The 6,811-nt window shown below is 34.2% G+C and overlaps 4 non-coding genes and 2 pseudogenes across 4 annotated transcripts; all 6 read right to left on the bottom strand.

The window, feature by feature from the left end:
- Positions 1–270: 270 nt before the first annotated feature.
- LOC129901887 (U1 spliceosomal RNA) lies at positions 271–421 on the bottom strand (annotated as a pseudogene).
- Positions 422–1,717: 1,296 nt separating this feature from the next.
- On the bottom strand, positions 1,718–1,825 carry LOC129901938 (U5 spliceosomal RNA; annotated as a pseudogene).
- A 492-nt stretch (positions 1,826–2,317) lies between these two features.
- On the bottom strand, positions 2,318–2,479 carry LOC129901872 (U1 spliceosomal RNA). The gene has a single exon (XR_008769970.1). It is a non-coding gene; the product is annotated as a U1 spliceosomal RNA (small nuclear RNA).
- A 945-nt stretch (positions 2,480–3,424) lies between these two features.
- Positions 3,425–3,541, bottom strand: LOC129901905 (U5 spliceosomal RNA). Its single transcript, XR_008769991.1, has one exon. It is a non-coding gene; the product is annotated as a U5 spliceosomal RNA (small nuclear RNA).
- Positions 3,542–3,964: 423 nt separating this feature from the next.
- Positions 3,965–4,082, bottom strand: LOC129901922 (U5 spliceosomal RNA). Its single transcript, XR_008770004.1, has one exon. It is a non-coding gene; the product is annotated as a U5 spliceosomal RNA (small nuclear RNA).
- An 877-nt stretch (positions 4,083–4,959) lies between these two features.
- LOC129901863 (U1 spliceosomal RNA) lies at positions 4,960–5,119 on the bottom strand. The gene has a single exon (XR_008769962.1). It is a non-coding gene; the product is annotated as a U1 spliceosomal RNA (small nuclear RNA).
- Between the last annotated feature and the right edge of the window lie 1,692 nt (positions 5,120–6,811).

The raw sequence follows: 6,811 nt of genomic DNA, 5'->3' as shown, positions 1-6,811 counted from the left end.
ATACTTTAAATAACCCACTATGAATTTCAAGAACTTTTAAAAAGATAAATAGAGAAATTACTTGCAAACCAACAATTTATACATATGAAATTATTTTGCATCAAAATAGACCAATAATTATTAGTTAAGTAGAAATAAGAATTATCCATAAGAAAATATTACTTGAAATCAAGAGATTTAGTTGAAAGAGTTTTAAACTACATTGGTGGAAGAATCCATGGATAAACACATACAACCATACAACCATAGAGTAAAGCTTGAAGAGAATTGGATAAATAAACATAATTTATCATACAATCACAAATTATGACATAGGTTTGATCACTTGAGCTAACCTTAGGTGGGCACACTTCCAAAGTGCAATGGAAGCCGCCAACCTAGGCCTTTATTGATGGTCTACTGACCCTGTCCAGGTAAGCATATTTCTTGTTCTTTTATATCCATCCAAATCATTCTTTACCTTTGTGGTAACCGATGAGGGACATTTTGCTATACTAAGTTTAAATCTCATAACATTAATCAACTTTATTATAGGAGTATTATACTACATCATTTAGTCCTCGTGAGTTGTGATGACTCTTAGAGAAAAGTCTTGCTCCCATATAAAAAGCTTGAAGATTGCTCCTCCTGGGGCAAACATACATGGGTGTCAGAGGGTCACCCGAATTCCCTCAACAAAAAAATGGATTGTATATATAAGGTAGATTTTCTATATTTTTGTACATATAGAAATTTTGAACCATCTAAATCAAAGAGAAGAGATAGCCCAATGGTACTAGCCTGCGCAATTTGGGCGGCGAATACCATCCCCAGTTTGCATGGAGGTTCAATAGTTCCTGTTGGGCGTGACATTTATATTTTTATTTTTTGAACCCCTGAGTGAAAAAATTCTGGGTCCGCCATTGGGCCTCCTCTATATCATTTCCCTCATGTTATTTTGTTCCTTCCTGCGCTTAAGAGATTCAAACTATGTGAACTTTGACCAATGTTTTAAAAAATGAATATATATTTTTATGAAACGAGAAGAATTTTTATTTGTAGTATTTTTTATATGATTTTTGATTATTTATATTATAAAATTTAAAATATTGAGTTAATTTAATCTAATATAACTCCAAAGATTAGTTACACAACCAAGTCTACCAGCTTTGTCCTGTTCAAATATGTTATAAGCAAAAATTGCAATGTTTTCATCGTACATATTCACTCAGTAAATCCAAAATAAATCAATAACAACATGTTAATTTCTAATTGAATCACAAGTTTGACGAGGAATTCTCACTTCAAAACCAAGTATAAGTCTGGGTTCTGAAAAAAAGAAAATTTGAGAATTGGGTAGGAACACGTAAAAAAAAGTTATAGGTTCGACCACTTGTACCGACCTTAGGCGGGCATCCTTCCAAAATGCAATGGAAGTCACCAACCTGGGTCATGGGTCTTATTAATCACCCATTTACCCCCATCCACTGTCTTTCTTTTTGAAAAATGCTGACCAATGTTCGGAAAATGCATCACTACCATTAGTCGTGTATGAAACTATTCAAAGAATCAATACAACATTATTTTGCACGATAAGAGGCAAATGTTTCTTTCCTTTTTATATGATAAAATGATACTCTAGCCAAAAAAAATTCACAGCTTGAATTTTGCTCATATCAGTATAAAATAGCATTACTAAAAGACACACGTAAGAAAAGGTTAAAACTAGATTTGTTGGGGTACTCAAAAAGAAAGAACCCCTGGAGTATGCCACTAATTGCATCGCACACAGAATTCTTTAGTAAAAGGAGAAAGAATAATTCGATTTGTGCTCACTTCATGGCCAAGTGGAGTTTTTCAACTAATCCGTGCTGCACCTGCACTTTATTATTGAGACAAAGTTTGTATTTACTCATTTTTATCGATGTGGTACTCACTCACTCACTCCTTTAAAATATTCTCATTGTTTATCGATGTGCTGAATTCTAATGCAGGTTCGGTTTTTATGTGTATAGTGAAGGGGCCCAACTCTTTTATGGTCACTTTTAGTTGGCCTTCGAGTTTATGTTTCTTAGACTCTTTCGAAATGTGCCGCACTCATATCAGATCCTCTAAGCACTACTTCTCGAGGTCGAACATGCACCCGAGTCTGACACCGGACAACATAGCTTATAATGGCAATTAGTTGCTTGAGGAACCTTGTATTAATCACTGCTTAATCCAAATAAACCAATAGAAACATATTCAAGTTTTAAAATTGATCAAAATTATTACAACGAATCAAATTACAAACACCAAATTTAAGTAACCAGAAGATGCAAATTTTGTTTAAGAATTGGTAGGGACCGCGCGAACGCAGGTGCCCCGCTGCCACAGATTATGACGTAGGCTCAACCACTTGGGTTGACCTTAGGCGGGTGCCCCTCCAACGTGCAATGGAGGTCACCAACCTAGGCCATGAGTCTGATTGATAGCCCATTGACCCCGTCCAGGTAAGTATGTTTCTTGTTGTTCCTTCCTGTTCATTTATATCCATCTTGAGCATTGTTTTCCTTTGTATCAGCCGATGAGGGACATTTTGCCCTTCTTTTTTTTTTTTTCATTTATAGCACACCAATTAGACAACAAACAGATCATTTTAGCTCCTTTAAATGAACGATACTGATTTATTTAGGTTTAGGAAATGAGAAAATCATGAGTCTTTGCCTATCTCAACAGTATGCGCAACGCGTCCAACCTGTTTGTTTCAGTTAAGTTAGCAAGTGACAATCCGTTACAATTGGTTGTCATAAGAGTGTCAAACTTCTTGGGCAATCGATATGTTTGCAGGTCATAGAGGACACTGGATATGGACAGGGGCTCTTGAGGAGATCATATTTAATGGTATAGAAAATATAGTTGCGACTTATCAAATGTTTATAGATATTGCCACTTCCTATGAACCTGAATCCACTTCATTGATAAGCCTCACACCTGCAAAAACGCAATGGATTTACCGGTTTCTCAAAATTAGGAAAACGTTTTGTAGAGGTTCATCGATCTTATTAACCGCCTGAGTGAAGAGACAATATTAAGTTTGGCGGTTAATAAGCTTGAGGACATGAAAAAAAGTTGCTATCAGATTAACGATGATTTGATAGACAAACATTAGGTATAAGGGCACTCGTCGTCAAGAGAGTTTAGTGCTGAAGATTTTGGCTAAGACATTGAGCCTCGTTGCCATGTGTGTTTTACTCCCTTTGTCCCAAAATAAGTATGGTTTTAGCAGCAGAAACATATATATATATATATATATATATATATATATATATAATTGTTTCTGGGGGACATTATACAATTATTTTATAGCAAATACTTCATCTGCCGTACCAAATGCACTATTATCATAAATTTTTAACCTTCAATTTGTAGTCGTACACAAGTTTGAAAACAAGAATTGTTGGGGCTACTCTAAAGAAGAGAACCCCTCCAAAAATTAGCGTATGCCATTGATTGCAGCGTACACACGGTATTCTTTAGTAAAAGGCGAAAGAATAGTTCGCTTTGTGCTCACTGCATGGCTGCGTGATTTCTAGAGCTTAAGCTGTCCTGTGAACTTTCTCGTTGATTTGGCTTCAGTTTGTTTTACTGGGATAAAAGGTGTTGTTGAACCTGATGTTAACAAAAATGTGTGCTTACTGCAAAAGTTGCTCAAATTATAGGGTGTGTTCCGTACAAAGAAAAACATATTTCCTGAATACTGAACACATCATAATGTTGTTTTTTAAATCATTTTTTTCTTCATATAATTGTGGTATCTTAATTAGCCAATATGTGTGCAATTCTACTAATTTTATAAACTTCGACTAATTTTATGAAGTACCTTGCTACCTCTCACCAATATAAGTATCAAATAATTCTGTCTATAAGAATCAAATACAATAAACCACACCCAATTCAAAATTAAAAGTACAAGTAAAAAAAAGGTTGAAACTAGAATTGTTGGGGTACTCAAAGAGAGAGAACCCCACCAAAAATTGGCATATGCAACTAATTGCAATGCGCACACGGTATTCTTTAGTAAAAGGCAAAAAAATAGTTATCTTTGTGCTCACTGCGTGGCTGCGTGAGTTCTTCAACTAATATGTGCTTCCTTTTTATATTGAGACAAATTTTGTATTTATTCGTGTTTTATCAATTTGGTACTCCCTTTAAAATATTGCTCTCTCCTTCTTCCCTCTTGTTCATCACTCAGACCTTCAAATATCTTTATGATAGAAAATCAAACATTTTTTTCAAATAGTAGCAATTTAATTAAATTGTCCTGTACACTTTCTTGTTCGATTAATTTAAGATATGATTTCACTATGGTTTCTTTGTGATTCTGAGGAAATATATGTTGATAAGATGATCGATAAAATGTCGCATAGGATATTTTCAATTGAGTATCTTGAATAGCTGAATTCGAATGCAGGTTCAGTTTTTTAAACGTGTATACGTGATTGGATCTGCATATGTTTGGTAAAGAGAATAATCTTATCCTTGGACCCAATTGCCAAAAGCAGAAACAAAGCGTTGTTAAAATTGCATCAGTGGTGGAGTCGCCTTTATAAACAACTTTGGCTAAATTCAATAGTTTTGGCTCAAATTCAATTATAATCAATTTCAAGTTAAATATGAAACTTTATTGATTAGAGACTCGTTAATTCTGCACGGGAAGAAAGTTCAATTATTCAAGTAAATAAAAGATAGAAGGGAGATGTTGTTGAGGGGTCAGATTGGCATTTGATTGAAAGCTCCCTTTTATCAATCAGCCAAGTGATTGCTCGCATTAATGATTATACAGATTCTAAAAATCCAAATAAAAACATTGCTCAATTTTAAATTAAGTACTACTAAGTTTAAAGATCAAATATTCCTCAACTTTTGGCCAAAATCTACACAAATGTAGATTGCCAACACAAAGTAAACCAAAAAAAGAAGAATTTGTTTATGATTTGGGTAGGGACCGCGTGAACGCTGGCCCCACTGCAACAAATTATGACGTAGGCTCGATCACTTGGATCGACCATAGGCGGGCACCCCTCCAAAGTGCAATGGAGGTCACAAACCTAGGTCATGGGTCTTATTGATCGCCCATTGACCCCGTCCAGGTAAGTATGTTTCTTGTTACTCCTTCCTGTTTTTTATACCCATCTTAATACTTGTTTTCCTTTGTGTCAGCCAACGAGGGATATATTGCCCTTGATTTTTTAATTTCTTTTATTCATAACAAACCAGATAGACAACAAACAGATCTTTATCATACTCTTGGGAAAATTAAAATAAAAATTAAGTATGAGCAAATCATGTCATCCAATTTTGTGTAGAATCCGATGTTAACAAAATTGCGAATAAGTGTGTGTATTCACTGCAAGAGTTGCTCAACTGAAATCTGATATTTTCCTTTTCGTTTTTATTTCCTTCATATGAACCGTGGTGTCTTGACAATTATGTGTACACTTGGACAAATTCTATGCTCGTGCGGAGTCAATGTATATCTTACGGGTTCGGCCGAATGTAGTAGCTTTAGTCGAAAATCTATATTTGTCTTCAGAGATTTATTGCATATGTTCAAAACTTCAAATTATTTAGAACCCTATTTTGCGTCTTTTTTGTTTCACAACTATAAAATTTTGCTCTTCTATATAATTTCCCTCTTGTCCGTCATTCCACAGAAGAAAAGAAAATATTTCTCTATCTCTCATCAGAAATCTCAATTCGAATCCTGATTGAGAAACTCTTCATTCAATTATAAACAAGTATACAAATAAGTTAAAATTAGTAAATTTAACTTGCCGCGTAAAGATTGTCACTATACTGTATTATGAGTGTACAAACAAGTATTTTACTATGAATAATAAAAGTGAAGTGGTGAAAATAAGTCTCTACGCTTGTCTAATTGAACTTAAATTTCACGCCCGATCTGCCACCTCGCATAACAAGTAGTTTTAAGGCCCTTGTATGAGCGTGTCTCTTAATAAAAATGTCACCTGTTCGTTTATGGGAATTTTAATATTAATAATTAGTAAGATTATTTTGTTGGGTTTAAGTGAAGTGTGAATGAGAAATAAGAATTGAGAAATGTAGGGGAACCAAATGAAGGGAAAATGAAATGGCATTTCTCCCTCATTGGTAGAAGAAAGGAAATGTTTTGTCCTTATATAAGGAAACACTTTCTTTAACTCTTAAAGGGTTAAGTAGAGGGTGACACCTTGTGCCGCCGTCGTCGTCGTCGCTCGCTCGGCTTTGGCTAACTGATAATATTTAAGACAAAATTTATTTATTAATCTCATTAATTGATTTCCTTTTTCTGAATATTAATTCAGTATTACTTCAAAATTATTGATTAAATAATTAATTAATTAATTCACGGATCAAGTGAATTAATTAAATTCGTGGAATTAACTAATAAAAAGAATTTATATTTCACGGATTCAAAAAGGACTTGTTTCTTCTGAAAAGACATCTTTTTCCTTTAAGACACCATGCATGTTCCGAACAGATAAGACTATTCTGAACAGGTTTGTTCACAACCTTTGTTGGTTATAAATAGAGACGCCTCCTCTCAGTTTTCGACATTTCTCTCTCTTTTGCATATATTTTCTTACAAACAAAGTTGCTTCTTTGTGTGATTACGTTGCTGCTTTCTGAGTTCACTAAAATTATTGAAGTTTGAGGTAACACTACTTCTTTAATGTTATATCTGTTTTATCCCAAGAGGAAATAATTCATAACATCGGGTACTGTGAGTTGGTTAAATTCCTTAAGGACACACAGTGAATTTTGTGAACTCGGATACTGTTTTTCTTTA

Source organism: Solanum dulcamara, chromosome 8, assembly GCF_947179165.1.
Source record: "Solanum dulcamara chromosome 8, daSolDulc1.2, whole genome shotgun sequence".
NCBI lineage: Eukaryota > Viridiplantae > Streptophyta > Magnoliopsida > Solanales > Solanaceae > Solanum > Solanum dulcamara.
The sequence above is the reverse complement of the archived record's forward strand: the minus strand, read 5'-3'. Positions and strand labels throughout refer to the sequence as shown.